General features: G+C 39.4%; 2 protein-coding genes across 3 annotated transcripts in view; both read right to left on the bottom strand.

Moving 5' to 3' along the window:
• The window catches only part of PLCXD2 (phosphatidylinositol specific phospholipase C X domain containing 2), a 166,112-nt gene that overhangs the window by 45,409 nt on the left and 98,520 nt on the right, over nt 1–22,183 (bottom strand). The window lies entirely within an intron of this gene.
• PHLDB2 (pleckstrin homology like domain family B member 2) overlaps nt 1–22,183 on the bottom strand; it is a 242,544-nt gene that overhangs the window by 182,507 nt on the left and 37,854 nt on the right. The gene's annotated exons all lie outside the window — the stretch shown is intronic.

The raw sequence follows: 22,183 nt of genomic DNA, 5'->3' as shown, positions 1-22,183 counted from the left end.
CCACTGCACCCTGCTCTATTTTTCTACAATTAGTAATCACAACTGAGTAGCTTTCAGCAAATCACTTCATTTCTCTGAGGCTTGGTTGTTCTGTTGTCTGCAAAGTTAAGAGGATCTTAAATATCTATCCAGTTCTAAAATGGGATGACATCAAAGTGGGAGTGATGGTGGAGAAGGGTTGTGGAAGTTGCTTGTAAACATATTTAGCAGATTTACAGAAGTCAAATAAAGCAATGAAAAAATTCCACATATAGGAAGAATTTAAAAAGACACAGATGGTAGCAAAAATAGAACCGAGGGATTTTTTGCCTTTGTCTCATGACAGACTGTCTAATGGAATCCTTACACATGGATTGAATTGCTTTCAAGTAAGGCAGTCAACAAGAATATGAAGCAAAAATTCTGTGGCAATGGCTGGGCCTGTAGTTACTCAGTGTCTGAGATGAGAATTAGGAAAGTGAGATGGTCTATAACCCACAATAACTACCCTGTGTGTGTGTGTGTATGCGCGCACGCGCGCGTGTGTGTGTGCGTGTGTGTCTGCCTAAATAGAACTTAAACTATTCAAAGTTCCACATCTTTGCTTTTCATTTGTTAATTTCTTTAGCATCTGCTATTCATTAGGCACTGGTGATATGTGGTCAGTGGGGGAAATAGATACTGAGTAAATAATCACGTCAACACATAGATAATGACATATTGTGGCAATGCTAAGAATGACAATAAGCATAATGAGAAACTAAAGCAGGGTCACTCATTTAGATTATGGAATCAATGAAAGTCTTCTTTGAGGGAATCACATTTAGCTAAGACATGAGGCATGACCAGAAGGTAGTCAGGAAAAGAAGATTTTAGGTAAAGGGGTAGACTAATCCTGAGCTAGAAAAGAGTTAGGGGAAGTTTAAAAACAAACAAAACCGGTCGTATCAATAACCTAAAGTAGAGCAATAGGGAATAACACTAGAAGGCCTTGTAGATCTTGATAAGAATTTTTCATTTTATGATTGTATATCTTACTATTTGAGGATGTTACACAATGTGATTGTGTTTTTAAAATCTACTGCCTGGACCAGGCACAGTGGCTCATGCTTGTAATCCCAGCACTTTGGGAGGTCAAGGCGGGTGGATTACTTGAGGTCAGGAGTTTGAGAATAGCCTGGCCAACATGGCAAGACCCTGTCTCTGCTAAAAATACCAAAAAATATTAGCCAGATGCATGCCTGTAATCCCAGCTACTCAGGTGGCTGAGGCACAAGAATTGCTTGAATCCGGGAGGCAGAGGTTGCAGTGAGCCGAGATCATGCCATTGCACTTCAGCATGGACGACAGAGCGAGAGTCTGTCTGAAAAACAATAAAAAATAAAATAAAATCTCCTCCTGGCTATTCTGTGGAGAATCTGTTAGAAGCGAACAAATGTGGATTCAGAGATTGGTTTAAGGAGATAGAGAGAATTACCAGAATTAGGGAAGGGATAACATCAGGATGATAGTGGCTTGAATTAGGTAACAGCAAAGGAGCTGGAGAAAAGTGGTTAGATTCTGGACATATTTTGAGGGCAGAATCAACAAGACAGTGTCTTAATATTTCGGGAATTTTGTTTGCTTGTTTCTTTTTAAGTTGCATTTACTTTGTCTTCACCACATCTAGTAAAAATGAAAAGGCATTTTTCTATTTCTCTCTTCTGCTAAAGAAAACAGGTCTTGGCTGGATGTGGTGGCTCATGCCTATAATCCCAGCACTTTGGGAAGCCGAGTCAGGCGGACACCTGAGGTCAGGAGTTTGAGACCAGCCTGGCTGACATCGTGAAACCCCGTCTCTACTAAAAATACACAAAATTAGCCGGGCGTTGTGGCAGTCACCTGAAATCCTAGCTACTCAGGAGGCTGAGGCAGGAGAGTCACTTGAACTTGGAGGGCGGAGGTTGCAGTGAGCCGAGATCGCACCACTGTACTCCAGCCTGGGCAACAAAGTGAGACTCCATCTCAGAACAAACAAACAAACAAACAAAACAAAAATTAGATGGGTGGGGTGGCACGCAGACACCTATAATCCCAACTGCTGGGGAGGTGGAGGCAGGAAAATCGCTTGATCCCGGGAGGCGGAGGTTGCAGCGAGCCTAGATCACATCATTGCACTCCAGCCTGGGCAACAGAGCAAGACTCCATCTCAAAAACAAAAACCAAAAAAAACCTACCCAGGTCTTTACTTATGAAAAGTAGGTAAACTGAGGCATGTGGAATGATTATCCAAAAGGAGGAGGAGCTCCAAGGATTAGAGGAGGCAGTGTGGGTGGGAAAGAGAGTGGGATTTCCAAAGACTTGAAGATGTATGGAAGTGAAATTGTTTACCAAATGCCTATTTACTTTCAAATAAATATTGTAGGGACCTAGTTCTGCTCCCATGTGACAGCGTTGTGGAGGACTGTGTGGAGGACTGTGTGGAGGACTGTGTGGAGACTCTTAATGAAAGATCCTCAACTCAGACTTACCACAGAAAGAACAGAAGCAACTATATTTAAATGGACCATGGGGCTTGGACAATGTGCACTTTGGTGACGACTGAAATTTCCAGTTAGGGTACATCCTCTCCTTGGCCATCTCCACTCTTGTATCATTTTTGGGAGGAAAAGGAGCTCTTAAACATTACTGAAATGCAGCTTCCCATGACTAAAGGGTGCAGACTTAAGCATACCTATCTTATTTCTTAAAATAAAGAAATGTAACTCTGAGGGTCAAGGAACTTCTTTTATTTACGTACCTTTTAATTATGGCACCTTAAACAATAACTAGACATTAGTTGTTACCACTCATGATGATAGTGGTGGAGAACTGGTAGATTTGAGAATATTTTGCAGTCAAATGCTCACCCACTGAGTTATACCCCCGATTTTAGAATATTTTGGAAATTTTGAGACAATGCCCTTGGAGTGAACATAAAAACAGCTGGAGAGCATGTGATCCTCTTCACATCTGAAAGCCATTAAAGACAACAGTGGCAGAACAGATGGTTCCACCCCTCAGCTAAATGCTGGAGGCCCTGCTTTGCATGCTAGCTCCAGTACCAGACCAAAGTGAGCAGGCCTCGGGCAAAGATGAGAATGGTGAGGGTCGATCAAATGCCTTACCATTCATGAATCAGAGAGAAATTCCACAGCTCAGGTGTGTATCATGGCCCAGGTGGATCCAATCTAATCACTTTAGCCTTATAAAGCAATTTAGGACACAGTGAAATCTTCACTCTGATTCATTTTTATGGCAATATGAATTATTTAACCTTTCTGGAGGGCAGATCTAGTGGTATCTATAAATAACCTTCAGGAAGCAAGATGGCCAAATAGCACCCTCCAGAAATTGTCCCCCCTGTAGGAACACCAAATTTGAACAATTATCCACATAAGAAAGCATCTATAAGACCCCAGAATCAGGTGAGTGATCACAGTAGGTGGTTTTAACTTCATACCACTGAAAGAGGCACTGAAGAAGATAGGAAAGACAGTCTTGAATTGCCAACACCACCCCTCCCCTATCCCACAGCAGCAGCCACATGGCCCAGGGAAAGAATCTGCGTGTTGCGGGAGGGAGAGTGCAGTGATTGCGGGACTTTGCATTGGAACTCAGTGCTGCCTTTCACAGTGGAAAGTAAAGCAGGGCAGACATCGGCAAGTGCCCATGGAGGGAGCATTTAGACCAGCCCTAGTCAGAGGGGAATCATGCATCCCAGTGATTGGAACCTGAGTTCTGGAAAGTATTGCCTCTGGGCTAAAGTGGTCTGGGGTCCTAAATAAACTTGAAAGGCAGTCTAGGCCACAAGGACTGAAATTCCTCGGCAAGTCCCAGTGCTGTACTTGCCAGTAGACTTGGGGTGCACGCAGCCTAGTGAGACACCAGCTGGGATGACAAGGGAGTGCTTGAGTTACCCCTCCCCCAATTCCAGGCAGCACAGCTCACAGCTCTGAGGGAGATTCCTTCCTTCTGCTTGAGGAAGGAGAGGGGAGACTAAAGAGGACTTTATCTTGAAACTTGGATAGTGGCTCAGCCACAGTAGGTTAGAGCACCAGGCAGAGTCCTGAGGCCCCCATTCCAGGTTCTAGCTCCCAGATGACATTTCTAGACATACCCTGGGACAGAAGGGAGCCCACTGCCTAGAAGGAAGAATCCAGTTCTGGAAGGATTCATCACCTGCTGACTAAAGAGTCCTTGGACCTTGAATAAACATCAGTGGTAGCCAGGCAGTATTTGCCGCAGGCCTTGGATGAGACCTAGTGCCATGCTGACTTCAGGTGAGACCCAGCACATTCCCAGCTGTGGTGGCTATGGGGAGGGACTCTTTCTGCCTGAAAACAGGAGAGGAGAGTGTAAAGGGAGCTTTGCCTTGCCCTTGGTTATCAGCTTGGCCACAGTGGGGGCAGAGCACCAAGTGGGCTCTTAGGGTTCCTAATTCCATGCCTTGGCACCCTGGACCAGAGGAGAGTCCACTGCCCTGAAGGGAGAGACCCAGATCTAGCAGTATTCACCATAAGCTGACTGAAGAGCTCTCGGGCCTTAAGTGAACGTCCGTAGTAGCCAGGCAGCATTTGCTGCAAGCCTGGGGCAGTGGTGGCCATGGGAAGAGTCTCCTCTGCTTGAGGAAAGGGGAGGGAAGAGTAGAAATGACTCTGTCTTATGGTTTTGGAGAGAGCTTAGACACCGTAGAATAGAGCGCCAGGTAGATTCCTAAGGTTCCTGATCCTGGGCCCTGGCTCAAAGACAGCATTTCTGGACCTGGCCTGGGTGGGGTGGGGAAAGCGTGCTCCCTGAAGGCAAGGCCACAAGCCCGGCTGGATTGGGCACCTGCTGATTGTAGAGCCCTTGGGCTTTGAGGGAACATCCTAGGCAGTGGTCATCATGGGCCTTGGGCAAGACCCAGTGCTGTGCTGGCTTTGGGTCTGACTCAGTGTAGTCCCAGTGTTGGTGGCCACAGGGGTGCTTGTCACCCTACCCTCAGCTATAGATAACCTTCAAATATTCACATCCTTCCTTCTTTTCATTGGATTTCTTGTACACAGAAATAAATTAATCATAATCTTGGTTTAGTACATACTCATGGCCTGCATTCGTTTGCTTATTTGTTTCTGATTAAACCTTAGAAAATACCAACCAAAGTGAATGCTCAGATTTTTTTGTTTATTTAGTTTTTTCTTTTTTTCTTTTCTTTTATTTTTTTTAAATTTGAGACAGGGTCTTGTTTGGTCACCCAGGATGGAGTGTAGTAGCATGATCATGGCTCACTAGAGCTTCAAATTCCTGGACTCAAACGATCCTTTCACCTCAGACTCCTGAGTAGTTGGGAACACAGATGTGTGCCACTACACTTGGCTAATTTAAAATTTTTTCTGTAGGGATGGAGGTCTCCTTATGTTGCCCAGGCTGGTCTTGAACTTCTGGGTTCAAGTGATTCTTTCACCTTGGCCTCCCAAAGTGCTGGGATTATAGACATGAGCCACCATGCCTGGTGCTCAGATCTTGATGATAACTGATATCTAATTGTAAGTTCTCCACATTTCATCCCTATGCCTCCTTCCTATCTGAGCTAATGTGAATCTCATATTCATTATCTCGTGCTTTCTGTTTAATATAAGAAAGGATATACATACATATCAGAATTATGAAATGATTCAGAAATGAGGGAGAAATAAAGTATTTCCAAAGCAAGCAAAAACTGAAGATACTTGTCACCACTAGACCGGTCTTACAAGAAATACTGAAGGGAGTCCTGCATCTGGAAGCAAAAAGATGATAATCACCATCATGAAAACATGTAAAAGTATAAAAATCATTAGTAGAGCATATATACAAACGTTGTATGTTTTTACTCATACGTGAAAGCTAAAAAAGTTGACCTCATGGAAGTAGAGAGGAGAATGATGGTTACCAGAGGCTGGGAAGGCTGGTTAAGGGTTGGAAGGGATGAAGAGGGGTTGGTTAATGGGTACAAAAATATAGTTAGGTAGAAAGAAGTTCTAGTGTTTGAGAACACAGTAGGGTGACTATAGTTAACAATAACTTACTGGATATTTCAAAGTATCTAGGAAAGAAGATTTCAAATGTTCCCAACACAAAGAAATGACAAATATATGAGGCAATGGATATCCTAATTACCCTGAGTTGATCATTACACATGGTGTGCATGTATCAAAATATCACGTGTACCCCATAAATATGTATAATTATAATGTATCACTGATGAAATTTAGAATGTAAAAAAAGATAAAGCATATTTAACATGTGGCTATAAAATAGCATTTTATAACCATTTCATTAAAAGCAAAAAAGTCTGACAACAGATCCACAGCATTGCTTATACACTATTGGGAAGATTGAGTTGGTGTAACAAGTCTGGAAAACAGTTTTGCATTATCTCTAAAAGGTAAGCATTTATCTACCCCATGATGAGATGCCTATACAATGCTGCCTCAATAAAGATACTTTTGAGAATAAAATGGGAGCACTAACAGTGTGAGTCCTCGGATAAGAAAGTGTAAACTGAGACTGAAATGGGAAAACGGAATCATCTTGTCATTTACCTAAGACCCAGAAAGTCCACCCACAGGAGGCAAACCATTGCATCTGCTGACAGGGGTCCTGTATAGTAGTGTTCATAGCAGGGTGTGTGAACACAGTCTTGCACGTAGCCTTTCACCCAGCAGACACCATATATAGAAATTTATTATAACAAAAGAATATTGGTTAAGAACAAACATTCACCTACGGTGTAATTCATCAAACTATTCTTATAATTCTGAAAATCTGGAAACTATCTAAATATTGATAATTCATACTTGATTAAATAATTGTGACACAATAATAAAACATTACCAAAAGTTAGTGAAGATAATAATACAGAGAAATATTTATGGAAAATGTTTACAGTATACAAGGGGAAAAGCAGATTACATATCAGAATGCTTACCATGGCACCATTTTTATAAAATGAATACATATATTAAAAAGAGACTAGGAGGATACGTTTTACAGCATTAATACTAGATATTGGTGGTTTTCTGGGAAATGTTTAATTTTTAAATTTACTTCTCTATATTACTATATTTGTCTACAATAATCATGTATTTTTAAAAAAGTTTTAAAAGTGAAAAATAAATTTGATTGCACCAGAACACTGTTGAGGTTGGAGGCTGTTCTGTTATGATTGTCTTCATTACATGTCATTTTATGTCCAGAGTATCCGAAATAGGCAGCTTCCCTTGCACTACACTCACCTCATCAAACAGAAGTCTCTACTGCATCTGCGAAAGGTTCTTTTCCTTCATCAAAACACAGTGCTCAGGTGGCCACAAGCACATGTCAGTTCACTGTCATAGTCTGGCTCCCGAGTTGCAATAATTCAGCAACCTACTGAGCAGCTCCTAATGCCTCAAGTGCTGTGAAGAGAGTATGAAGAGACTACTAGTTGTGTGGATGAATAGTTCTGAAAGGTATATATTAAACCTTTCAAGATCTTTGGAGCTTGGTTCCTTATTAGAGGAGAGACATTTACCTGAGGAGTTGGAGTAAATCTTTTGTGGTCAGAAAAGAGATACAATGAACTTCCTGGGGTCAAAGGGCAACCATATTACTATAACAGCAGGAGTCTCTTTCTTGGTCAGTCTCTAAATGGAGAGTGGTCTTTATTTCTGATAAGGCAAGCTGAGTGTTCAGGGCTATTCTATGAGATTTTCAGGGTTATGAAAACCCAGAGTATGCCTATTTCTAAGCAGGAACAAAATTAAGAGGCTAGGCCTCCACTTCCTAGTAGCTGACTACCTGTAACATTTCTGAGCTGCTGATAAGATCCAAGGGCAATTTGAACCCCCTGCTCCCAGTCAGGCTCCCCATGCCCATGGAGTCTCTACAGCACTTGTTGTGGTATCAGAATTCCATTCCAAAATTCTGAGGGGGCTTTGGTTGGATAGAATCTGCCATGTGAAGATCATGGACTTCACAATATGGGGGTGGTGAGAACCAAAGAATTATCATTTCCAGGATTTCTCAGGAACTCATTTTGTATTGCTCAGTTGGCTAAAGACAAGGGCCAAACAAAAATACTCAGGGCACAGAGCCCTGGTGATGATAGCTTGTCCAATTTTGGCACGGCAGTAACTGCTATTTATTGGCTGCTGTTTATAGGGTTAGACACCATATGAACTAAGCACATAATATATATTATTATCTCATGTAAGTCTGAACAACCCTGCAAGGTAAGCTATTACCATTACTACTTTACAGCTGAGAAAAATGGCATTTCAGAAAAGTCAAATAACTTTCCAAAGGCCACACAATTAGTAAAGAAATTGGAACTGAGGAACATCTGAATCCAAAATCTGCACTCTCATTCCCTATAGTGCATGGCTTCCCATGTACATATGTCAGAGCAGTTAAATCTTTCTTCTTTGTTTTAAATGGAAAATGTCTTATAGCAAAACCATTTTGTTCTTTATGGCCTCTAAAATAATCCTGACTGGAAGATATCTGCCAATTATGTAACAAACTATGAGTGGTGCTTCCTTAATTGTTAGTTGAACAAATGACTACCTAGTTCCCATAGAGAGCATATTATTACACCTTCTCAGAAGGCAGACTAATAAGGAGTTCTATTAGAGTCTATAGTCTTTTCTTCAAAGGAACTCCTAATCTGATGCCAGGAATCTGATAGAACCTTGAGCAACAGGCATAATTTGTTGTTTAGCAGAGACCTCTTTGACCAGGAATGGGGAGCACTGTTTTTTCCATTGCCTTGATAAAAATACCTGCAGTGACAATTGGAAAAAGTAAAACTCAGGGATTTGATGTTTGAACCTGGCACTCCTTTCTCCAATATGATTCCAACAAGGAGAAGAACATAATATAGTGCTCATCATTTCACTTATCTACCCATGATCTTGCAATGTTTTCCCTCTGCCAACAAGGAAAGAAGATGGAGCTATTCCTTTACTGAGCACCTCCTATGTGTCTGATGGGTGCTTTCCCATAAGTTATTCTTTTACTCTTTAAAGCAGGGTTATGCAATCTTTTGTCTTCCCTAGGCCATATTGTCTTGGGCCACACATAAAATACACTGACACTAATGATAGCTGATGAGCTAAAAAAACAAAACAAAACTGCAAAACAAATCTCATAATGTTTTAAGAAAGTTTATGAATTGTGTTGGGCTGCATTCAAAGCTATCCTGGGCCTCATGAGGCTTGCAGGCTTCAGGTTGGACAAGCTTGCTTTAAAGCATCCCTGTGTGGTAGGTTTAGCTATTCCAATCTTACTGCATCATCTTTTTTCAGAAATGCATCTCTCTTTTCAGAGAGAAAGAATAAAAGATAGATAGATGGGAGAAGTAAACAGGAGAAGAGACAAAGTGTCTTTATAAGGGTCTTCTTTTCACTTAGGGAATATCAAATTAATGTCATTTAAAATAATATTGACACATGCTTTCTCCTCTTGGACTTTTCTATCTTTAGAGGACAAAGGTCTTGGTGTTAAATAGCAGACTGACACACACAAGTTCCAGACTCTGCTTCTGACCTGGGCTAATTTATCCTTCTTAGTTTTTGGTCATAGGAAGGTAGTCATGCCGATATACCCCCATGGCATTCATAGGAAACAACATGACATCTATCCAAACTACTGCTTTGAAATAACATTAAAAAGAAAATAGCACAATGTTTTTTTCCATTCACTAGTTTCTGTGACTGAGTTTCTTTCCTTTGTCTTTTAAGCACATTTAGGGCTGAAAAGTCCCACCAATTCTCCTCCTGGAAACTAGTAACCCTCTTGGGTCAGAGCACATGAGACAATCATCTTGGTTAAAGTGAGGAGACTATTTATGGCCAGGAGGCTTGACCTGTTTCCAATTCATGCTCCCATTCCAGTCTTTGCCAGATTGGAGGATTTCTTACCATCTATTTCTAATATATTTACTGAAAAATTCACTGTTTTATTCTCTAAGGTTTATTTTGGGGGACTACAACGTCTATGTTTATTTAAAAACTGTAGAAAACAATTTGGTGTATCTTCAACTTGGTGTTCTATTTTAGGGAAACATGCAATCGGGTCGGATTCACCCCAGAATAGACTGGGTAGGCTGCCAGAGACTCGACCCCGGGGTGGTCGTCCTTTCTTCTTGGCCCTGGCTGTGGAATGCCTCCCCTATCTCCCACGTGTCCTCTTTGAGGTGAGGTGGACCAGAAGGAAAAAAAGGAAAAAGGCAGGTCAGAAGCAGAGCCCCAGAGAACATAGAAGAGAAAGCCTAGAGTAGCCCAGGCTACCAGCCATGTCTTCGAAAATGGTAGAAGCAGATTCAGCCCTCCAATTCTAGCTTGAAAGGGTTCTCATCTGCAGCAAGTGCCAGGCCACAGTCACACACCATAAGTCAGGAAAAGGGTCTGTGAATGTTATGATGGAGAGATCATTCATTTTCAGCATTTGAAACTCAAGTGCAAAAAAATATCCAAAGAGAAAGGAGAATCTCTCACTTATGAGTTCCATTTGATTTATTTATTTATTTATTTATTTTTGAGACGGAGTCTTGCTGTGTCTCCCAGGCTGGAGTGCAGTGGCCTGATCTCGGCTCACTGCAAGCTCCGCCTCCCGGGTTCACGCCATTCTCCCGCCTCAGCCTCCCAAGTAGCTGGGACTACAGGAGCCTGCCACCACGCCCGGCTAGTTTTTTGTATTTTTAGTAGAGACGGGGTTTCACCATGTTAGCCAGGATAGTCTCGATCGCCTGACCTCGTGATCCACCCGCCTCGGCCTCCCAAAGTGCTGGGATTACAGGCTTGAGCCACCGCGCCCGGCCTGAGTTCCATTTGATTTAAAGTTAACTGTTCTCTAAAGAAATTCTGATCAAATAGCATGCTAGAGAACACACAGCAAATACTCCCGAATGGCGAATTATTAAACTTTTTAAACAGGGAACACGTTCACCTTCAGTAACTTGAAAGCATGAGGAGAGAAATTATAAGCTAGAGTCTCTTGGGGTATATTTGAGATATCTAAAGGCCAAGTAGGCTGTCAGCCTCTGATACTACGGCAGTTAAAGACATCCAACACAATTGTTATGTAGCAGCGTAATTGTTGGTCTACTAGGCTGTCATCACTACTAAACTGTGAGATCTTTGGGAGTACAGGCTTCACTTTAATTGCCCTTGAATCAGTGGTACCTAGCATTGTGCCCCGTGCAAAATAAGTTCTTAAACTTTTTTTGATGAATGATGAATGTGTGAACCTTGGATTTAACCTCTGGTTTTTGGATCTAAGGCTATCAGTAGGACAAGGCACTGAGACAACCAGAGTTTATTAAAATAGGCATAAGAGTTTCTGTTTGAAAACCTGATTATGTCATTTATTACACCTATTTATTAAACATAGAATTACAGGATCTCAGGCTTTGAGGGGACTCTCAGATCATCTAGTAATGATATTTTAGTTCAACTCTCTCATTTTAGAATGACACACTGTAGCCCAGGTGAGATACGTGATCTGCCTAAGATTCTACTGCTTATCATTGCGTGGGAGGGCCTGGGCTTGTATGCCAATCCCCTAAGTTGCTTATGCTCTGTCTTATCCTCCCACTTTAAGCATTTTTCAGAACTCAGACCTAAATTTTTGAAAATAACAGTAGTTATTTACCAGGTCATTTTCTTCAGCTAGGTCAAACAATCCAGAATCATAAAATCTTAGACTTTGGAAGAGGCCTTAGAGGACATTAGTTTAGTATCCCAACCCAAGCAAGGATCTCCTGTACAAACTTGAATGGCATTTAGTAACTGTTTGAATTCTTCCAGCAGTAGGATGTCAGTATAGTCAGTCCTCTGTATCTGTGGGTTCTGCATCAATGGATTCAACCCAGCACTAATGGAAAATATTTAGGGGAAAAATCTGCATCTGTATTAAGCATGTATAGACTTTTTTTCTTGTCATTATCCTTAAACAATACAGCATAACAACTATTTACATTGCATTTACATTGTATTAGGTATTAGAAGTAACCTAGAGATGATTTAAAAGAGAATGTCCATAGGTCCAGTATAAATACTATGCCATTTTATATCACAGGCTTGAGCATCTGTGGGTTTTGGTATCCATGGGAGGTCCTAGAACCAATCCTCCATAGATACTGAGGGATAACTGTACTTTATATTTGAATATAAAATTCTTCCTTTTATTTAAATGAAATAAGATTTGCTATAAATTTTAATGCACCAAATGCCAATATCTAGAACTACACAGAATGAATCTACCACTTTTTCATGCCAATCCTTCCTAATTCTGAATACAATTTTCATTGTCAAGATCAATCTCTTCTCTGAGCAAAACATTTTTTGAATTGTTCCTCAAAAGATATGGTTTCCTGAACCACCACCATTCTGGTTGCCCTTCTCTGACTATCTTCCTATTTATCCGTGTCCTGATTGAATGTTAGAAGTGTTCTAACAGATGGAGAGTGTAGTAGAATTATGACTTCCTTCTTGGTGTGTCCTAGATTTTTGTTAAAGAAGTTTAAGATTGCATTAATGTGTGTGTTTGCCTCTCTAATGCTTCTTGTTGAGTTTAAGATCAGTTAAAAACAACTAGGTATTTTTTGGGGGGAGGGGAAGAATCCTGTCGTATTTAATATTCAGAAATAAATTCTAGATGGATTAAAAATGTATGTGTAAAAACAAAATAATCAATGAACTAAAGGAAAATATTGTATTTGAAAATGTTAATTTTACTTGGAGATTTGAGAATTCCAAGTGTATCCTTCAAGGATATAAGTCGCATAAGACAGACTGCTATATTTTGCCAACTAAAATTTAAAGCTCCAAAGTGGAAGAATAATAAAATATCAAAAAGAAAACAGAAATATGCTTGCAAAATATATGGTAGGGGTTAACAGACTTAATATCTCAAGAGCCCTTGAGAATCAACTAAAATAGACTAATATCAGTAGAACAATGAATAAAGAATATGAATAAGTGAGTCACAAATGAAGAAATAAAATGGCTCACAAACATGTGATGAAATGTTCAAACACGCTAGACGCCAAAGGTGCTGGCAAAATTAAACTGCTAAAAATGAAATTAATAGCCAATATTCTATGCAGACAAATACCTGGAAAACAGACTTTCTCACACACAGCTGATGGAACTATACATTTTTATTACTTATTTAGTATAATTTGGAAATATATGATCAAAGCTTAAGAAAGCAATTAATTTTGTTCTCAAAATATCACTTTTCCTAATTTATTCTAAGTCAAATACTAAGGATGTGTCCAAAAAGTCTTATCATAGCATTACTCATAATATAAAAATAGAAAAAATAAAGTTTTTATAGTAGGGAATTGGTTAGGTATGACATGTTCAAGTAATGGACCGTAATTATTATTTAGTTAAAAATTGATGTAGAAATATACTTACTTCACAATATAATGAAGTAAACAAGTATGTTACAATATACATGACATTTTCATAATTTATGTGTATATCACATATGTGTGCTAAAAATCTTGGAATTAACATAGCACAAACATACTTTTTCTTATCTTTATGTTCTGAAATAGTAGTTTCATCACTTAGAATAGGTTGGATTATACGGCAGTAACAAATAATCCCAAAATCCCAGTGACTTAACACAACAAAAAATTAGTTCTTGCTTATACTATTTATCAGCACAGTTTATGAGAGAGGGGCTTACTGATCACACCCACTCAGAGACACAGACAGATGGCTCCAGAAGCTTCCACTACTACTGAGGCAGGAAAAAAGGATGAGGCAACTTGTACACGCCGCATGACACTTCTGGTATTTTGTTGTTCAAAGAAAATCTCATGCCTCACTTCAAAGGAACAAAGAAATGCAAGCTTCCAATGAGCTCAGAGCAATTTTTGTAGACAGTCCTAATGACTATCACATTTACAGTTTTTTCTTCTATTTGCTTGTTTGTGTTTTCTGATTTTTCTAAGTCAACATATATAATATTTTATTAATAGAAATTCCTGTTCGGACATATGTCCTTAATCATGCGTTTGTGAAATTCTGGCTCTGATATTTATTGCCTGCTAAAATATTTCTCAATCTTGATCTGATCCTATTAACCAGCGTATTTTCCCTCCCAGTTTGTTTATTTGGTAGTTCTGAAAATATCATCTAAGTCATCATCAATGACACCAGGTAGGGTGATCATTCCGGAGAGACTATTCCTCTCAAAAGACATGGATCCTCTAAACAATTGCCCTTAATATGGTTGTTCGATTGACTCTGAATTCACCAAACTGTATTTTGCTATAACCTTCAGTTTACCATCTGGTTTATAAAGATAACAAACGTTGTCAAGAGCCTTACTGCAATTGAATTTCTCTTTGGTATTCATCCAATGTAGTGTTTTAAGTTTGGCATAACTTGATCTTAAGAAAACTCCTTTGGGATTAAGGCAAGATTTTCTGGCCCAAATGTTCACAAATTGGCTATTTAATATTTATCCTAGAATTTTGCTAGTGATCAACAGCAAGTTGATCAATCTCTAAATCAGAAGGTCAATTTTTCTGTCTGTGGAATACAAGTACCTTTATAGTTATTGATGTTTATCTTAAACCTGTTTCTCTCCCTGGGTGTTTACTGCCTCATTGATCTGCAAGTTTGTTCTGAATAATCTGGACCTGGAGACTTGAACACATTTAAAGGCGATGAGTTTTTGTTTTGTTTTGTTTTAATTTCCTTACCTTGCTCATGTTTCTCTTTTTCCCTAGTAGTGCTTATTCAATTATTTTATTTTATTTTTTTTCTCCAAGCCTTAGTCTTGAAAAATAATTTTTTTCATTTTAAAGAACTTGTTACTAAGGTAAATAGAACTTAATTCTAAAGCAAAGTGGATATTTTACATGTAAATTGCCAGTTGAGGCTACCCATTTCAGAAAAAATATTATAATCAAAGGTTATCACGTGTTGGCTCTTCTGCTAATGCACAGTAGAAGATTTGTACATATTCATTGGAGGGCTCTAGAAATCTCTCTCTGAACAGTAAAGATTTTCCCATGACCTTGATACTGAAGCCATGGACTTTGGAACTCTTGCAAGCAGTTTCTAGAAATAGCCATGTTGAGCAAGAATTCTCAAAATTTTGAAGCACAGAGAGCTTTGGAATTTTAGAAAGTGCTGTCCTGGAATAGCAACTGGGGACAGAGGAGGGGAAAACAGATAGGAACTAAGAAGAAAAACAAAAAACTGGAAGTAGGACAAAAATTATATGTGATATAAGGTTAGTATGCAAGACTAATTCAAGCTATGCAATAATATAAAATGTATATATGGATATTCCTAAAAAAAGAAGATACTATGTCTAAAAATATTTCAAAACTTTTTTCTCTCTGAATAGTCTGAGAACAAAACTAAAGCTCTATTTATCACCTCATATGTGCTAAACACTTGCTCAAAATGATGAGAAAAGCAGAGAGGGTTGTTGCCTTCATGGAATTTATTGTTGAGAAGAAAGACAGAAAATTCCTAAGCTGTGCCTGGTAAGGACCCAGTGGGGTCAGTACTTGGTACTACAGAAAGAAGCTCTAGCAGGAGTCTCACCTAGTTTAAATGGGAATAGGAAGGATCAGGGAAGGATCTCTGGCATAAGTGATGTTTAAACTGAAACCAAAACAGAGAAGAAAGAATTTGTCAAGCTGATGGGGAGAGTGGAGAGCATTCTGGACCGAGGGAATAGTGAGAACAAAAACTTTACAAATTTATTGAGTGTAAAAGCTCAAGCTTGACCTTTTGAGTTCAAAGAGTGGTAATTTTGAGGAGCTCATGGTAGGCACAGAGCATCTCTCCTTTTTTACTCTCCTCGCTTTATATTTTGGAACTGAGAGCACTGAGCTATGAGACTAGCTTAAGGTTTGACTTAATTGCCGGGAATGTAGTGTCCTTTTCAAGAGTGGCCATTGGACTCAGAATAGGAAGTTCCATCTATAACAAAGGTTGTTCCCAGTAAAAACCAGAACATTTGCTACCAATTTTAAGGGCAGTCATTACCAATCTCTAGATTCTACTATTATTTTTATCATTTGGATGCAAATAATGAAGTTTAGCTTCACACTTAGTCTTTCTCTATTACATCCTATCTCCATACCTTGACTTTGGCCTTGGATCCTGTCATATTCCTGAGATAGTACATAAGTAAACAGAGCTTGGCCTGAGGGAAATAGAACTAAGGCATTCTTTCCTTGCTTGACCAAATTCAAAATAGGCAGGTTGCACTCTGGCCCTATGACTGAGGTAGTTTTGTGCCACAGCAATACTGCCTCTGTTTACAGCTGCCATCTCAGCATTTAGAGGACTGTATTTAATCTGCACTAAAGGGAGTGTAGGAACCACTTGGGAAAATCTTGCAAAGTTCTCTGGATTCTTTTCTAGATTAAAAAACACTCTTTCCCCCAAACTGTACTTACTATGCTTAAGAATTTGAGAGTTGAGAGTGTGGGGAGAAAGGAATGCATCTGCATAGCAGAAGGCGGAAGAAAATTCTTGCTTTAAATGGAATCATATTTGAAAAACTAATGATCATTTCTGTTATCTATGTAAGCCTGTTCTTGTTGTGGATATCCCCAAAGGAGAAATTAATTGTAAATTGACACAATATTTAGAAGGTAGAACAAAGAATCCTGGAGGGATAAGACTCTTGTGATGAAGACATTGTTATTGGGGAGATGCTGATAAAAAGCCCCCAAATTAAGTTTGGTATTTGTATTGGAGAATTACATGAGTAGTCCAAGCTTTCCTGGCAATCCTGACTCAGGAGGGCTGTGGATACAGAATATAATACAGGATTTGGGGAAAAGGGATAGGGATTAAGAAGGATGAGAGACACGTGGATTAGAGCCGAGGGAAAAAAGTTTTCTCGAGAGTTTAAAAATAGGCTTGGGAGCAGCTCCAGAGCATAAGGAAAGCAGGTGGAAAGAGATAAGGAGATTTTAAAGAAATAGTCACCATGGTCAATAGAGTTCACCAGACATAAGTAAAGAAGTTATGTTTTTAAAATTTTAAGGCATTTAGTTTTTCTTGATTATAACATCACTCCATGACTGGTCCATAATGATGTCAACTTGAAATACAAAAGCTAAAAAATGACTTTAGAGAAAATTCCATACATTTTAATGTTGAGGAAGATAATGCAAAAGAAAACATTCTAAGTAACTACACAAACATAATGGATGATGATCATTCACTCGTTGATTAAATATTTATTAATCATCTACTATATATATAGCTCTATGCTTGCTTTGGGGGAAAACAAAGATTCAGTGTGCTGTAGAGGAACAGGCAATCTACTTGTGAAGACACACAGATAGTCCTTTATAAACATTCAGTTAATGCACTCACATATGAAAACACCCATCAACATCTGTTATAAGATCCTGTCTTTCCTTCTGCTGCTATTGATGCATTTGGGTCTATCCACGGGGCCATCAAAGCTGCAAGTCTTCCATAACCCATCATAATTTTACCTGAATAATCTCTGATATGAGAGTTCCAGATGACATGAGTTAGAATTCTAAATGTGCTTTTCTATTAGCATAAAACTCGTATGGTTCTGAGATGCTGTCTTAGTCTTTAGCAGGTTTCTGCCGCTATAATGGAATACGACGGGCTCCAACATTTTTAAAGAAAACAGATTTATTTTGGCTCGTGGTTCTGGAGGCTGAGAAGTCTAAGAGCATGGCACTGGCACTAGTGAGGGTCTTATTGCTGTGTTATTTCATAGTGGAAAAGAAAGCAAGGCATGTGAGACAGAAAGTTGGGCCGAACTAATTTTTTTCTTTTAAATCAGGAGCCCACTCCTGCGTTAGCTAATCCCCTCCTGCAATAACAGTTCCACTCTTATTGCCGAATCGTCTCTTTAAGGTCACTTCTCAATGTGGTTGCAATGGCAATTAAATTCTAGCATGAGCTTTGGTGGGGACATTCCAAACCACAGAAGAGCTATACTTTAGCCTTTCTAATAATGTACAGAATGAAGTCAACAGCTGAGAACTTACTGTGACAAACAATTGACTTGTAAATGAATGTTTGGCTCACATTTTGTGAACAGACACATGTCAGTGTCCTTGACTCTCCTCTCCCTAAAAATCTGAATGTGTGGGGTGATAAATAGCCAAGTGTTGGTGTGTATGACCCAACCATTCATTGGCCATGGCTGATTGGCTACTTACCCTAAGTATTTCCATATATAGGATGGCCAGAGACCTGTGTAGCAAAGGCAAAAAGAGGATGTAGGTGAGTCCTCTTAAGAGTATAGATTATTGCATTCTGCCAAAAGAACATATGCACCTGTATGTTCATCTTAAGGCTATTCACAAGAGCAAAAACGTGGAATGAATCCAGGTGCCCATCAAGGGCCCAGTGCACAATCCACTGTGGGTGCTCAGGCAAAAAAGAAAATGTAGTACATATACACCATGGAATATACTATGCAGCCATAAAAAAGAATGAAATTACGCCTTTTGCAGCAACATGGATGCAGCTGGAGGCCATTATCCTAAGAGAACAGGAGAAACAGAATGCAGAAACAGAAAACTAAATGCAGTTATGTTCTCACAAGTGAGAGCTCAGCACTGGGTACGCATGGACATAAAGATGGAGCAATAGATATTGGGGACTACTAGAGGAAGGAGGGGGGTAAGGGCTGAAAAACTACATATTGGGTACTATGTTTAGTACCCGGGTGACAGGTTCAATCATACCCTAAATCTCAGTATCACACAATATATCCTTGCAACAAACCTGCACATGTACCCCCTGATTCTATAATAAAAGTTGAAAAAGAAAAAAATATAGATTTTTGGGAACCTTAAAGGTTATAATAAGTAATCCATGAACACTGAAGCAGAAATATCATACTATAGAATAGTGCTTCTTAAAGTGTGGTCCCTGGACCACAGCATCAGCATCACATGGGAAGTTGTTAGTTTTTCCCCAAACCTACTGAGTCAGAAACTCTGAAGGTAGGGCCCAGAAACCTGAGTTTTACATACCCTTCAGGTGATTCTGATGCTGCTAAATTTTGAGAGCCACTGTTGAAAAAGTAGCCAAAGGCTGCCTGAGTAGCCTAATGAACCACGCAGATAGATGCTAATGTAAGTCAGTAAGGAACTCTGTGTGAGCAAAGGAAAATTTTAGGTGGAAGAGAGTGGATTAGATGACAGAAGAGAACTGGGGAGAAAGTGTGATTCCTCAGTTTCAGTTTCTGTTGAGGTACACCCACACAATACTTACCATGTTTTTGTTTTTAGGGATTCACATTTGACTGTGGTTTCTTGGAACCATATTGTCCTGACTTGAGCCCTGGTTAGAAAGTAGAGATGTTCTGAGCAAGATACTCTAAGGCTATGGACTCTGTAATGAGAGTTGAAGCACATTTTACATGAGAGCACAAATTGCCTTCCAAGTTCACTAAAACTATGGTCAAATACATTTTTCTAGAAAGGGCGGTTACAGCCCTGAGGCTGGGCTGAACATTTTACGTATTTTTTGCAATCCTTAATGCAGCATAATGAAGGGGATTCATAATGGTATCTTGTTAGTTTGCTAGGGCTCCCATAAGAAAGTACTACAAACTGGGTGGCTTAAACAACAGAAATTTATTGTCTCACAGTTTTGGAGGCTAGAAGTCTGAAATCAAGGTGTTGGCAAAGTTGGTTTCTTCTGAAGGCTACGAGGAAAGCATCCATTCCATGCTTCTCTCCTTGGCTCATAGATGGCCATCTTTATGTTCACATGGTGTTCTCTCCATGTGCTTGTGTCCACATTTCCCCATGATAAGGACATAAGTCATAGTATAGGAGACCTACCCAATTACCTCATGTTAACTTGATTACCTTTGTAAAGACCTACCTCCAAATAAGGTCACATTCTGACATCTTGGTGGTTATGACTTTACATATGAATTTGGGGAGAACATAACCCATAACAGTATCCCTGTTTTCAAAATGAAGACCTACAGAAAGGTTGTATGAGTGCCCCAGGGGCAACAGGTTGATTGTGTGATGAGATGTAAATCCGGAGCTCTCCACAATAGTCTTTCTATGCTTATAAAACATGTCATACTGGGAGTTTATTCATCAAGATCTGGTTGCCAGAAGCCAGTCCATTTAGCTTGAGGAAAAAAAGGGAGGATAATGATGTAAAAGAACATGTAAAATCTATACTGGGGTAAAACATGTGTTTTACATCTAAAACTAGTTGAAGGATTTAGCACCCATTATTTTTGCCCATTAGAATAGTGCCTCTATTTCTTTGGGAGAAGTGAGTCTGGCTGTATCCTGCCAGGCTGGAGTGCAGTGGCCTTGATCTCACGGCTCACTCTGGCCTCCGCCTCCCAGGTTCCATGTTCTCCTGCCTCAGCCTCAGTGGCTGGGACTACAGGCGTCCCATGCCACGCCCGGCTAGTTTTTGTATTTTTAGTAGAGGCAGGTTTCACCATGTGTGGCCGGATGGTCTCGATCCTCTGACCCTCGTGATCCACCGCCTCGGCCTCCCAAAGTGCTGGGATTACAGGCAGGCCGCAGCCTTGCCTCTATTTCTTTGAAGAGGGAATCCAATGAATGGGGTGGAGTCATGCTTGTGGGACTGCTAATTCTTTTTTATTGTATTAAACAGATGGCATCAAACAACAGGTTGCAAATATGATGCATATGGGGTTACCACAAGTGAGTATCTTTTGGAAGAAAAAAATGTGGCACATAACTGCAAGAAATCACATAAAGATGAACAGAGAAAGAAAGAGCTGTTTTGTTATGTGGAACCAAAGTGCCTTTAGTCTTTTTGGTCTTCTAAATATTCACATTTGAGAGTGAACTGGTCTGATTTAAGATGCTGTACTAAATATCCCTTTGTTAGAAAATAAGATAAAAAGAAATACCACAAATTCTGAGCCTAAATTTTAGAGCTGAATGTTAACTTCAAATTATATTATATGGTATTTTGGATTATTTTATGAGAAAAAAAAGAAAGAAAATAAGAGAAAGAAGCATAATCCTTATTTAGAAAATCATACTGGTTCAACGTTAATAATTAACTCCTATTACTGTTGTATAATGGAGAGAGATACCTGTTTCATTAGTAAAAACTAGTAATCTGTTTTGACATTTTGAGAGAAAAAAATACATTTTGCTTGGTCCTTGAGAAGATGCCTTGATTCCTAGTCATTTTTTTTTTTTTCTAGTAAGAATCACTTTCTTTGTAGAAGACTCATTTTCTTAGAACTTCCTGCAGCAAATGATGCTGCCTCCTCATTAAAGCCCTTCTGTCTGGGCCTCCTGTGTCATTGCCTGCAACTGCCTCTCAGCTTTCTGGCTTCTCTTTTTTATGCTGTTTGGTGGCCTTTATTCCTTTGGCCCGTTAACCATACACACTTTCCAAATTTTCTTGGCTTGACTGTAAGCTCCTTAAAGATAAGAATCTATCATCTGTTTCCTTGGAAACAGACTTAAGTATCTTCAGCTTAAGCATCTTTGGACAGAATGTATTTCTATCTTCTCTACCTGAGAAAGATTGGAAGGGAGAAAGTATAGTAAATACCACTGGTTTTAGGACTGATTGTCAAATCTAAAGGAAGTGCACATTATTGAACTACCTGATGACTAAGGGAAGGTGAAGGTTATATGAAACATCAAGGGGGAACTATAACTCCTTGGCACTCTTATGCAGGCCTAGATTCTTTGAGTTCTACATCTAGGTGTATGAGTCATTACAAATCCCTTCCTTCATATTTTCCAGTTTTCTAAAAAATGATGTAGTTGATTTAGTGTCTATGCAGGAAAAGATTTGCCCTTAGGAAGCTAAACTTTCCAGGATGCTGCAGGGAGATTCCAACTGTATCAGTCTGGAGTGAGAGGTGCAATGTAGGAACATGCACTCAGTAATTAATATTCGATGTAAAATAGATATCAAATTCCATAAATTATAAATACTTTGAAAATAGGTAACAAGAATAGAAAGAGAATTTCTTATATTAAAATGTCACCCTATACACAGTCCTCAGGAAAGAGATTTTGCTTTTCTATCTTCTCTTTCTATCCCCTTTCCTTCCCCTAGTGCTACTTGATTGACAAAGAGATGTGGAATGGGACTCAAGGAGAGTTTAGATGATAAAGGGGATTATTTCCCAGATCCACTTATACTCTAAT

The sequence above is a fragment of the Papio anubis genome, chromosome 2 (genome assembly GCF_008728515.1).
Source record: "Papio anubis isolate 15944 chromosome 2, Panubis1.0, whole genome shotgun sequence".
NCBI classification, from domain to species: domain Eukaryota; kingdom Metazoa; phylum Chordata; class Mammalia; order Primates; family Cercopithecidae; genus Papio; species Papio anubis.
This window is presented reverse-complemented; position numbering and strand designations above follow the sequence as displayed.